Source organism: Atractosteus spatula, chromosome 4 (assembly GCF_055471065.1).
Source record: "Atractosteus spatula isolate fAtrSpa1 chromosome 4, fAtrSpa1.hap1, whole genome shotgun sequence".
Classification (NCBI taxonomy): domain Eukaryota; kingdom Metazoa; phylum Chordata; class Actinopteri; order Semionotiformes; family Lepisosteidae; genus Atractosteus; species Atractosteus spatula.
In genome coordinates, this window is record NC_142709.1 from 28,003,549 (window position 1) to 28,017,472 (window position 13,924).

Sequence of the window (13,924 nt, forward strand, 5' to 3'; positions counted from 1 at the left end):
GTTTTCTTTAAGGTCCGGGTCTCAATGCGCCAATCCTTTTAAACACGCACAATCATCGGCTGTTGAATAGAAATGTGTTTAAATTCCCGGCACTCTGCATAAGGGTTAACGCCATAGTCAAAAACCAAGTCCGGCAGACTCTCAAAGTTAACTTTTTCACAATTGTTCACATTGAGCGTAATGCCTTTTACCTTTAAACAGGCTTTCCCGCCAGACAGCTTGTACCCGTACGACTTGGGTCCTGTTGACACAAACTCGGTGATGTGTTGTCCAGCATCAATTTCGCTGGTCAGCTCACCCAAATAGTCACCCAGCCCCGGATTCCACTCACCCTCCCGGCTCACAAAGATAACGGAATCTGTGTCGTGGTACAGACAGCAGCCTTGCAAAGCATTTAGCAGGTTGTATAACTCCAAGCGGGCATAGGCGGTTGTAAAGCTAGCGATGAAAATGTGTTTGAATGTCCTGTATAGTGGTGTTTAGTGTGTTTCCACGTAACACAGGCTGTTTTTTCATCGATAAACTCGCAGGCTGACACCTCATGATATGGCGTAAATAAGTACCTGAACAATTCATCGGGGTTTCTCACAATGGTGGTCTGTGGTAAATTGTCTCTTTGCCCATACTTGCCCCACAAACTGTTCAAGGCAATTTTTGAAAGCTGTCTTTTGGCTGGATTCTTTTTAATGTTGCCAGGGTCCAGCCGGACACCCTCTTTTTCATAATATTCGCCGATATATCTTTGTTGTTTCGCGACATCTGTACACCACTCTGGAAACCCCGAAGCTTCCTGTTTCCCTTTCAGATGCAGTTTGATGTAGTCGGAAAAAAGATTGTGTGAGGCCTTTTCGAAATGCCCAATTTCGTAAATTTTACACACTCTATACCCCAGATCTAAGGCCATCTGTAATTCAGGGGTGCACCAGACACCAGTCAAAGTACGATCTTCATCACTGTGCTTGCAGGGAGTGGTCTGTTTTGTTTCAGCACACGTACGACACAGTGTGAAAAACAGTTTTTTGTCAATTTTGGTTGGAAGAACTGGAAAGTACAAACGTCTGGGTGCGTAAACTTTCACCTTCGCTAAACCGAAATACCGTTTTAAATCTCCAAAGTTGTTGTATATTATTCGGGGGTGCCCCAGTGGGTATTTTTTAGTTTTGTTCACAAACGGATACAGACTGGTGAAATCATAGTAATGAATTTTTTCACCGGGGTGCGCTGTGTAATGCAAACAAATAGCATTTGTTCTCCCCCCAAAAAGCGAATCGCGCGGTTGCAGAGGCTCTGGTAACTGCGCAGCTGTTAGAAATTTACCCAAGTCTCCATTTACAACAAGCATATCTCTGAACTCATGCTCCCACAAAACACGCATGTTAAAACCTCTCATTTTGAGAAAATTTATTTTCACCATCGTCTTTCTGTACAACCAACCAAAAGTAGTGTTTGTCAGCGGATTAAAATCGTTTTCACAATAACAAACGCTACAACCGTGAAAAAAGCAACCGTTGAACTCAAAGGCTGTCTGCACTCCATCAATTACAGCATAACCATCCAGAAAATATGGTCCAACCTTGAACTCACCGGCTGTGGTTAAAGCGTGTTGGATTTTAATGGGTTTTGTGTGTTCGATGTACATAAGCCACTGAATGCTGGGTGTAGAAAATCGTTTTTTGCTGGCGGTGGTAATTGTCATGGGGTAGCAACGCTATCGTCTCTTCCTGTAAAAACATAAGTCTGAACATGGCCATGCAGACACTAGCAATGGTCACAAACTGAAAGGGGTCAATGCACACAACGCAGGTGGCCCCTGACTCAGTCACGCGTGTCTGTCTGGTCATATTCATGACCTCGTCCCGAAACCTGACACAGCCTTCTCTTAGAATTGCCACATTCAGCTGGCAGTAGCGTTTCAACTCTCTCTGTAAGTTAAACACACTTCCCTTGCATTCTTCATACCAAACCAAAAACTCTGCTTTCTCGCTCGGCAGCATGTAGTTAACACCGTAAAGTTCTGGCGGCGGCATCGGGCTGACATAATTTTGGTTTTCTGAAGTGTTCATCAAGTGTGGAAAATGACCCTTAACCCCGGGGAACCCCATGGCTGACGGAAGTTTGCTTAATTTCATAGGTAGAAAGTTTAGAGAATCGATAAATCTGATGTTCAGAGCTTTTACGGTCATACACATTATCTTACCACCCTGATTAATTAGTTCAACATCCATCTTTTCATCTAACAACTGTCTGATTACTAGGTAATTGTCATATCCCTTGCCATTGTGCGATATGAACGTATGGTTTTTGAAACATCTATCGATAAATTTACACACAAAATCCTTTAGACAAGTTTCACCATAAAATTCCCAGCTTCGTTTATTGTTAATATGAAGGGCTTGGACGTAATTTGGTATGTGTGTCCCCGTTTCTTGCATGCATTCAAAGTCGAAAAAAATGTACTTGTTTGAAATTTTGGGGTTGTCCAAAGGTGGTATGTAGCACAAATGTGTGTCAGGGGTGTCGATCACGTTGTTACAACGCGAGCACAGTTTCTCTTTACATTTGTGACTTGCAAGGTTATAAACCCCACATTTCTCACAAAAGACCCTGCGCTCACACTTACTAACACCCGTCGCCGCATTCTGAAAGTGTCTCGCCAAACACTGAGAGCTACAACAAAAGACCTTACAGGCCGGGCAATTCTGAATTTCTGCATCAATTTTGCAACACTGGGGATCTAAACAGGTTTTACAAGCTTTAACACAGGCGTGTGCGTTCCTATGGCTATACGCCGCATGGCAGTTAGTGCAAAAATACGCCACCCCCACAAAAGCTTTAATATTTAAAACCCCATAAAAATGCTCTTCATGCAGTAGAACAAAAAGTATTTTAGAATTAGGTGGTGTGGGCCCCGTTGTAAAATATTTCCAATCACCCTGGTAGTGGTACAAAATTTTAATGACCACCTTTAAATGTTTTTCAAAAGCGGTAATGTCTGACAAACTAATTTTCCGATTCTCTGGAAAACCCAACTCTTTGTGCATTCGTTTAGCGCCCTGTAACATTTCCCCATCAGTACAACCTTCATTCAACAAACCATACACGCTCCCGGCGAAACACAGATTACCCCCCGTGTAATATAAGTCGATAAGGTGCGCTTTTTTCCGAGCAATTACCCGGCTGTACAGAACGGATTTAAATCTTCGGCGGGCACCCCCCTGCATATTCCTAACTATCGTCACCACTAATCGGAGGCTGTCATCGGTGAGAACTTCTGTGTGGCTCTGTAAGAGGTCTGAGATGTGGCTTAAAAAATCGGCAGCATTTAATTCTCCGGGGTGTCTCCTGCGTGAGAACAAGGGTTTGTTAAAACCACCCGCAGTCAAACGCAGCTGTACAAAATCATTCGCCCCGATGTTTGGAGAAAGTTCATCCAATATTCTCTGGACTGCACCATGCATAGCGTCTATAGCCTGTACATACAAGGCTATTCTGTCGAGATTAACAAAACGAAATTCTTCATGGTGCTCTGTTGCTCTAAAATGATTATAAGACCTGTTATAACTACGTATACGCTCCAGGAAAACTAAGGGGTCTCTATTCGCCCCTGCACCACCACCAACCTGATTCAGATCATTCAGCACAACCGGTTCTCGGTTTTCAAAGTTACCGACATCCTGTTCTGCTACAGCACCCCCGGGCATTAAGTTATTTTCTACCACTGCATTCTCATTGCGTGGTTCGGGCGGCCCTTGGGAAATCTGACGCCTCTCTATGAATCTTTTACGACGCAACAAACATGCTTTTGCCAGTTTAATTCTTTTATTAATGTACAAATGCTTGATGTTGGCAAGCGGTCGGTCTTTTAAACACTTTTTAGACCGCAGGTTTAGTCATTTATCCCTGGGGGTCTTCACCAATGAACCATGAAATAGCATTATCAGGTTATGAAATCCAGAGTTTAGAGTGGCATCCTCTTTAGAAAATACATCTAAGAGGCTAGCAGCGTAAACCTGGATCGGTTTTGGAAACATGGAATGTACATGTGCTAAAGCTGCTCTTAGATTCTCTAAATCCCGCTTTTTATCCACTTCATTAGTGCCCACTGTTGATAGTAACTGTACAATATACCGCACTATATGTGAGTCTCGCACATCACCAAACGCCAAGTCTCTAATTGCGTTATTATTTCTCTCCAAAGGCTTGACACGTTTGGTTTTGGGCAGAGTATTAACAGCCGTCTTCGATGCAGTCACCACCTTAGGGTCCGACGTTTCCGCCACATTTGTTTCGCCGCTCGTCGATACAGCTGCTGTGTGAATAAATAAAAGACTTTTTAATACCACGCCAATGCTCCATATCTCAAAATCAGAAAACTACACTGTGATAAAAATAAAAGACTTTTCAACACAACAATCAATGCAATCTAAACGGTCAAAATCAGAAAACTATGCTGACTATGATAAAAACGCCACACATGTGGCGCATCCTTACACAAAGGGCTACGGGTGAATGGAACAAGTTACCCGGACATGTTGTTACACCGGTTTCCTTTAAGACTATGGTGGCGCTACTGGGTCAAGCGGCATGGTTAACGGCATATAGACCCATGGCACAGACCAGTCGCTTTTAACTTTAAAGGCTAAGCAGTTTTAAAATAAGGCTTTTTAACACCCCCAAACAGAAAACTACGCGAACTAGGATCTTTCAACGAATTAACATTCTAACAAAAGAAGTAACGGTTGCCATAAGTGGATCATAACACATCTTGACCACGCTTAAATTACAGATGCAGCCATTCAAAGTGAGCGGTACAGACACGTACTGGAGGTAATTGGCTATGGTGTCGCACATTGTGACGCACGATGACGCGCGGTACCGCGGTACGTGATTGGTTGACCGACAGGGGCACTCATGGTCCGTTGGTCTGTCGTAGAAAGATTTACAGTAAACGTCTTTACTGTGCCCATTGTAGTATTGAATATTCATATGGAATTTTACCACTGAAGGGAAATCTTAGTGCCTGAGCATAAAAAGAATAGGAGCATACTGCAACGCGTGTGAAGGCCATAAACGATATTAATTTTGGAACATAAACATACAGTATATGGCTGGTCTCGGTACTTTAAAGAAAACATACACGAAACATGGTTTCATTATGACCAGAATCGGTCTTGAGATATTTTTAACTTGATTTACAGTATTTGAGAGGTATGTCTTGACACCGATACTACGTAAATACTGCTCACGTATATGTTTCTAGGTTTATATTATGCATTTCATATGGTCAAATTACTTTTGAGCAACTGATAAGAAGCGCGAAACGGTATGCCCAGGGCGTTTTAGTTTCGTTTTGTGCGGGGACTGCTTTAAATATATCGCCGTGGATTGATTAGAGATATCAAGTACATACAAGTCATTTTTCAAATGTTGTAGTTCGTCTTGTAAAAATGTTACGAGTACATCATCTGTCAACAATTACACAGGTTCTGTTTCCATATTGCGGATTTTGGTTACGAAATATTATTTTCTAATTTCACGTTGTGAATATATGATTTGGGCAAACAGAGCTGCAAAGAAGTACATTATGGGTTGTTGTTTTTTTTTTGCAGTTTTATCTAGAACAAGCGATGCTTAAACCTTTGTCTGATTCTTGTGAAACTATCCACACGACAGTTACCTAGGAGTTGACTTCAGTGATGTCACTGATGGGATGTTTCTAAAAATCTATCCACTGTAAAACGTCTTCTCCAGTTGTCCTGCATATGTATTCGCTAATGAAGCTGTTTGTTCTGAGCCTGGTTCTCTACATTTCTGTATGAACCAGCTTAGAGGGCTTAAGACAGCTTGTGTTTAAATTGAGTGTAAGGTAATTTATGCTTCTGTGTATAATGTTTCTGTAGTGCTTTTTCAGCACTCTGCATGTGACTGCGCCGGTGGCGCTGTGGGTTAGGTTCCTGACTCCCATGTCACACGGTCTCTGATCGAATCCCACTGGAACTATGACTTCTTTTTTTAACAAACATTTCTTTGAAAAAATGAAACGTTTCCCTTGGTCAGAGATTAAATAAAACCTCACTCGCACCAAACAAATTTATATTTCTAAATATCACAACATGATCGGATTTAAGTCTTTTTAATAACAATGAATAGTCACCTATGCGTTACAAAATAAACATTTATATTGATTTGAATCGCGTTTTGATTTAAATCGTAAACGCGTGTTTAAATATATGTGTTTAAAGGCGATATATTGTATAAAAGCGCTGATTCTTATGGAATGTGTTCCGCCAGGGATTCAAAAAATTTATTTTTTTTAATCGCGTATCTAAGGAAAATTGCAGTATAACTTTGTTAATGCACATCATTATACAGTATCTCATTTTGTATTTCTATAAAAAAAAATCGTTTGCCCAGCCACTATTGTTGTTATTGTTTTTATCCTGTAAAGCGCTTTGAGGAGCACAGCTTTCTCACCACTTAGATTACTTTTTGACACCATCCTTACACAAAGCAGAAACTGATTGTATTTTCCGATGACATACAAGTGCAAAGATTACAGATTTTAATCGTCTTTTTTCTGAACCAGGGAAAATCTGATCATGTTTCTCTATAACAATAATAAAAATCTTTATTTTACATATCACCTTTAAAAGTGGCATCTCAAAACAATACAGTACAGTAGATGTAAACCACAGATTACAAAGTAAATACCCAGACAAACGCAAACGCGTTTTTAATAAAATGCTTTCATTCATTCAACAGAGAGAGAGCGTAAAACCTGGGTGTAACAGCTGTTCCTTTTTCTGATCACTCGCTCTCTGGATAAATGTCTCGCGTGTCCTGTTCTTTGTTTTCCTAATTTGCCGATTATGCCTGCTGCGATCCACTCCTACCCTCACACCTAAAGAAGACTATTTTAAATTTCTTTGCACATCCTTAAGGTGATATCACATAAAGGTGATATGTAAAATAATGTTTTTTTATTATTGTTATAGAGAAACATGATCAGATTTTCCCCGGTTCAGAAAAATAAATCTAAAGTATACTAGTTAAGAAAAATAAATCTAAACGGGGAGAAAGCTATGCTGAAAGTTTATTAAGATACTTAGAAGACAAAGATATCAATTTATTTTAGTTAAAATTTTATATATCACCTTTAAAAGTGGAATCTCAAAGCAAAGTAAATACCCAACACTGATTGTACCCATCTGTCATGCTAATAAAACACCTTGAATTGAATTGAATTGAGGGAGAGAGGGGGGGAGGGCGAGCGAGATAACCAGGACGTAAGGCAAATAAGATCCACACTCCACAGACATTCACAACAGCGACATATGAAACGTTTGCACATATAGTTAAGTTATTACTTGGTTTTCAAAGTGCAATGAAATACAATATTGTTGTTGTTACTGTTCTTGTTGTTTTTATCCTGTAAAGCGTTTTGAGAAGCCACCTTTAAAGGCGATATATACTGTAAAAGCGTTGATTCTTATGGAATGTGTTCCGCCGGGGATTCAACATTTTTTTTTTAATCGCGTATCTAAGGAAATCTCAGTATAACTTTGTTCATGCACAAACAGTGGCATGTTACATTATTAATTTGGGTGTCTTAATTCGATGTATTTAAAGCAGTGAACTACTGTAGGTGTAACATAACATTCAGAAATACAATCGAGAATAGTTTTGTGGTGTTTGTTTAGATGAAATGTTCCTAAAACGTATAACGTAACCGGGCATCCATATGAATCAAGTAACAGGTTTATTCCATGCTGAAAAAAAGAAGAAAGAAAACACATTCCATAAGAATTGACTGAGCTCCGCTCTGTACCACGCAATGATCCCCCCAGAGTCTCTGCCCCGGGTTATTTGGGTTTTTAGACAGAGGGTAAAAAACTCTCTCTCTCGCTTGACCTCCCCCTCCCTGTGTATTGTCTGTTTTTTTGTTAACAAGGCTCGCCAGCTAATGTGAATCGAAACCTGTCTTTCTAGCTTTTAAAGTCGTGCGATGTGTAAGCCACAATTCAAATAGAGAAAAAAGAGCTGACTGACAAGATTTAAGATGTGGCTGTCAATGTTGGATTAAAAAAAACACATTGCCCGATGTTTGTTGCATTGCTTGAAAAATAACTTTATTTCGAGAGACTGGATAAGTGTGTGTGTGTCTCTCTCTGCTGGATGTCCCTCTCACTCTCTGCTGAATGAATAAAAGCATTTTATTAAAAACGCGTTTGCGTTTGTCTGGTATTTACTTTGGTCCCTTTTAACTGTTTTTCCATCTACTGTATTGCTTTGAGATGCCACTTTTAAAGGTGATATGTAAAATAAAGTTTTTTATTATTGTTACAGAGAAACATGATCAGATTTTCCCTGGTTCAGAAAAAAAGATCTAAAGTGCTACACCTAACTTTCTTAATTCGATGTATTTAAAGCAGTGAACTACTGTAGGTGTAACATAACATTCAGAAATACAATCGAGAATAGTTTTGTGGTGTTTGTTTAGATGAAACGCTCCTAAAACGTATAACGTAACAAAATTAAAGACGATTAAAATCTGAAATCTTTCCACTTGTACTGTATGTCATCGGAAAGTTTCTGCTTTGTGTAAGGATGGTATCAAAAAGTAATCTTAAGTGGTGAGAAAGCTGTGCTCAATGTATTTAAGGGACTTAAAAGTAAAAGGAGATGCTTCATATTGCTTGACTAATTTTAAAAACTAAGTTATAAATGCAGACGCTCCCTCGGTGCCGCACCGGGTGTAAATATCAAAATATACATTCGTCCCGGGCACAGGCCGAAGAGCGCCCGGCTGGGGTGCGCGGGGAAGAGCAGGACAGGAGTGAAAGGCGGGGTTTAGGAAGGCGTACAGTCTGGGCAGGTATAGATTACACTTTTCTAAAACGTATTTGAAAAATAAAAACGATTACAATCTAATCCTTCCACGTTTGATCCCAAAATCCCAAGAAAAATAAATCTAAACGGGTAGAAAGCTATGCTGAAAGTTTATTAAGATACTTAGAAGACAAAGATACTGTATCAATTTATGTTGCATTAGTCTGATTATGATTAAAAAAACACATATAATTAAACATGCGTTTGCGATTTAAATCAAAACACGATTTAAATCAATATAAATGTTTATATTGTAACCCATACTGTCCAGCCTCCATTTCTCTATAAAAATTTACTCTATTACACACACACACAAAAGAAGCAGGAAGCAGAAGCAGGGACCGTTGTCAGAAGGGAAGAAGGTGACTATTCATTGTTATCAAAAATGACTTAGAATCGATCATGTTGTGATATTTTGAAATATAAAAGTCAATTGATTGTCCATAATATTGCTATTCTATTTTTTCGAAGAAATGTTTGTTAAAAGAAAAGTCCAGCACCAGCTGGATTTGAACACACAACCCATGAGTTGGTAATCGGGCACGTAGACCAGTGGGCTACAAGGGAAGTCGCATGAAGAGAGAGGCGAAACAGCCCTACACAGCCCTGTCGCAGTACACGAATATAATCATATCGTTATTAAATTCTTTAGATACCCGATTCCATATTATATTAGCAGAAAAGCTTAAAACTACCACTTTTTCACACGCTATTTCACATGTTAGTTAAAGACTTCGATGCTTAAAATGTTTAGGGAGAAATGGAATACCGGTGTGTATTTTTCCTTTAAAGTACCGATTCCTGGAATCTGACTGGCTGACACCCTTCTGAAGTGGTTCCATAATATCTGGTATACGGAAAAGAAAGCGTTGATAAGAAAGCCTGGATTCTCATGTATCTCATACAAGTATCTTTTAATACAGTCTTTGCTGTGCTCTTGAGGATCCTTGTGATATTTTGAGCTCTAGTTGAATGATAAGTGTCGCATTTTAAATCATTTTCGTAGTTAGAAATTATGAAACGCCCTGTTAAAAGCAAGGGAGTTTTTTATGCCCGTTGAAGTAAAACAAAATGCCTGACAAAGTAAGGCTTGGACAGATTCCAAGTGCTTGTACAAATGTGCTAAAGAAATTATACTTTGAGTATACAGCTTGTCCAAAGTCATTCATTATTAATACTATTAGTAATATCTTCGGTAAAGGCTTTGATGCATAAATATTTCTGATAAAGATAGGTTGTGTACTTTTGTCCAACTGAGCAATCTTGCTTTCATAAAATATACCAACATTTTAATGACTGATGATTAACATGCTGTAATACACAGTTCAAATTTAAAAGCTCAAATGCTGTACATGAGAGGTTAAGCTCCCCCTGGCGGTTTTACAAGGTGATGCCGGATACTTTCTGGCATGACGTCAAATGACGCGATTAACCGCGTGATACTGCGTGATACCGCGACACGCCCACCGGGGTATGCCGTGAAATACCACACCCATTTTGAATGGCTGCATCTGTATATTAACCTTTGGTTGTTGATTTGAGACGTTTTGAGCTCGTTGACCCCGTTAACGTCTTAGCGCGGCGTCGCAGTTTATTTTTTGAAGGTTCGGGTTCTGCACGGAGAGGGAAAATACCATTAGTGAAAGAACTCAACACCGCAAATTACCAAAAAATAGAAAAACGGTGGGAATTTTTATTATAGACACGTTTAAATGGGCATGCTAAAAGAATGTTTTATATAATACCGACCTTTTCTCCCAGGCGATCTGATAATATGCTCCGCACCCTCTGGTATAACATGAACATCTGCATGTGTCTCCACAAGGTTTTGCGGTGGTATTGTAAACCCCAAACGAGGTTTTTTAAACGTGTAGCGACTTGTCCCTTCGCCCGCGTCTGTGGAATAGACACATAAGTGTATTGGTGTGGAGAAAGTACCCCTGTGTCTTTAAGACTCACATGGTCGTAAAGCGTTATTCAAAACATTGTTGTAATTACTCACCAGTGTTGGGTTGCGCCATAACTGGTCTTTTTACAGCTGTTGTTTTCGGGGCTAATGGAAATGAATGGATACGCACAGTCACGACCACATTATGGAACAACTCCCTGGTAATTCCATTATAATAATTCAATATTGCCTAGTATACAAATATTATACAACGTTTTGCAACTATAGCTAACATGAGACATGCACTGTGACGTTGTAATTTTCTCACAATAAGCCAGATATACATACCGCTGAAATTCGTGGAGTCCTCGTCTTCGTCTATCAAATTGAACAGTGTTAAGTCTGTAAATAGACTATCTTCAGACTGTTGTAATTGATCGGTGTGATCCATTCTGACGAGTAAGTCGATAACGCAAGACCGTAAGAATTGGAATCCAGCCAAAACTTCGCCTGTTACACTGCTGGTACTTATACCCCAAAAAGATAAACATTCTCTTCTAAGAAACACACATGGTCCCCATAAAACCATTAATCTTAGGTATCATTGGGCGTGCACATACTGGGCTGTAGAAATTATTTTAAGAAACATTTTAGAAAACGTTTTAGACCGTTATAATGTTAAATCTATATTATTTTAAGACATACAACGGTGTCTAAATTTCATAGCGGTTAAAATGTGGTGAAAATGTGCCTCGGTGTCTGTTTGATTCATCAACAGACCACTAAGAATATTATTAAGCAAAATGTTTTTTATTAACAGTATCGCTATAAGAAAATGTATCTATTCTTTATAGCGACGTGTTCACAAACCAAGCTTGACGTTTTGAGGTTTTATTTTTTCGCGATGCGATGTTAAGAACATTTTTGCGTGAAATATATGTGGTGATTATAAATGAGAAAACTTTACATGAATATAAAATGTATATACAAAACAGCATTTAAAACAAATGAAAAACTATAACTCCTATATCCGTCCGTTTATTGTCACTGTTAATTGTACCCGCTTAAAATTTAAAAATTTAATAAACTTTCCCGCTGAGGTCAATTTTAGCTCCCCCCCCACTCTGCATTCCAGAGCCTTTAATTACCGTGACGCCGACCCCCCCCCACCGCACGTCTCCCAAATATCTCTAATACGTGATTTTAAAACTTTAAGATCAATCCGTTAAAGTATTAAGAACACCACCCCATCATTTGTTGCCTGTTAATACTTTAAAGACTTTTACGCTTGCAGTGTGTGGAAATTCATTTCAAACTTTCTAAAAAACCTGTCGCTAATGTGTTATTAATAATAAGCTGTGTCTTATTACATTATTTTAAAAACTTTAAGACCAATCCCGCGTGTTTAAAAATTTCTTTTCTGGGCAAACACATCATTTGTGTCTGTGTTGTGTGTTAATACTTTTAAAGTTTAAAACTTATAAACTGATAAGTGAATATAGACCGTTATAATGTTAAAATCTATATTATTTTAAGACATACAACGGTGTCTAAATTTCATAGCGGTTAAAAGGTGGTGAAAATGTGCCTCGGTGTCTGTGTTTGATTCACCAACAGACCACTAAGAATATTATTAAGCAAAATGTTTTTTATTAACGGTATCGCTATAAGAAAATGTATCTATTCTTTATAGCGACGTGTTCACAAACCAAGCTTGACGTTTTGAGGTTTTATTTTTTCGCGATGCGATGTTAAGAACATTTTTGCGTGAAATACATGTGGTGATTATAAATGAGAAAACTTTACATGAATATAAAATGTATATACAAAACAGCATTTAAAACAAATGAAAAACTATAACTCCTATATCCGTCCGTTTATTGTCACTGTTAATTGTACCCACTTCAAATTTAAAAATTTTACCTCCCTCCCCCTCGCTATGTGGGCAATTTTAACACCCCTACTCTGCATTCCAGAGCCTTTAACTACCGTGACGCCGACCCCTCCACCGCACGTCTCCCAAATATCTCTAATACGCGATTTTAAAACTTTAAGATCAATCCGTTAAAGTATAAAGAACAACACCCCATCATTTGTTGCCTGTACCTTAAAATACCTAAAAGACTTTTACGCTTGCGGTGTGTGGAAATTTATTTCAAACTTTCGAAAAAAGCTGTCGCGAATATTTTATTAAAAATAAGCTGTGTCTTATTACATTATTTTAAAAACTTTAAGACCAACCCCTGCATGTTTAACATTTTTTTTCTGGGCAAACACATCATTTGTGTTTGTGTTGTGTATTAATACTTTTAACGTTTAAAACTTATAAACTGATAAGTGAATACTTTTCGCTCTCGATAAACCATTGGGGGGGGGGGGGGTCGTTCTAAAACAACACAACCAATTGAAAAATGTCTTTATGTAGGCGTGGTTACACCATTGGCGCATATTCTTAATATATTCTCCGGCTTGACAGGGTCGCAGCGCGTCCCTGAAGCTGTCAGACACCGCCCGTTGTTGGGAGCTGCGAAGATGGCTTCTTTGTGTGGAGAAACATCGGGGTCCGCTGCTCTACAAAGTGAATCATGAGGTAGGCGGCTAAAATATTTTTTCTGATCGTGGAATTGTTGTATCGACGCTTAGCATATGTCATTTTAATACTTGGTCTTCTTTTTAGCGACCCCGCCCTCTGTGACGTGTGACAGCGGCGGGCGTGTGAGTTCAGATGGGGTACCAGATATTGAAGAACTGCTGGGTGTTAGCGATGATACCTCGCTACAAATGGTAAATATTAACGAAAAACCTTAGCTCAAAAGTGCGTTAAATGCTCGATATTTTAGGTACAAAGCATGTCTATTTTGTTAAGCCTTCCTTTTCTTTTTCTTTTAATAGAATAAAGAGGAGGTCGACGGGTCAATCTTCAAACTACCAGTGCAACTGAATGTTTCGTGTCTATGCTTGTGTGTTCGACCAAATGTTAATAAGGCTGATGCCCAACCAGGTTTAGCTAACGATGTCCCTAATGAGCCTGATGTTATGGCCCAGATTGTGAAAGCAGTAGTTTATTGCATCTTCAAACACTGTTTAAAGGGGGTCCTGGTTGATGACTGCCCGGCCTGTTTGATTGACCATCCCGGTCAGCGGGGT

At 39.1% G+C, this 13,924-nt stretch overlaps 1 long non-coding RNA gene across 1 annotated transcript; it reads right to left on the reverse strand.

Moving 5' to 3' along the window:
- Window positions 1-10,406: 10,406 nt before the first annotated feature.
- Window positions 10,407-11,137, reverse strand: LOC148836043 (uncharacterized). Its single transcript, XR_016090920.1, has 3 exons — window positions 10,892-11,137; window positions 10,639-10,785; window positions 10,407-10,502 (listed from the first exon to the last, which is right to left on the reverse strand). It is a non-coding gene; the product is annotated as an uncharacterized LOC148836043 (long non-coding RNA).
- Window positions 11,138-13,924: the final 2,787 nt, after the last annotated feature.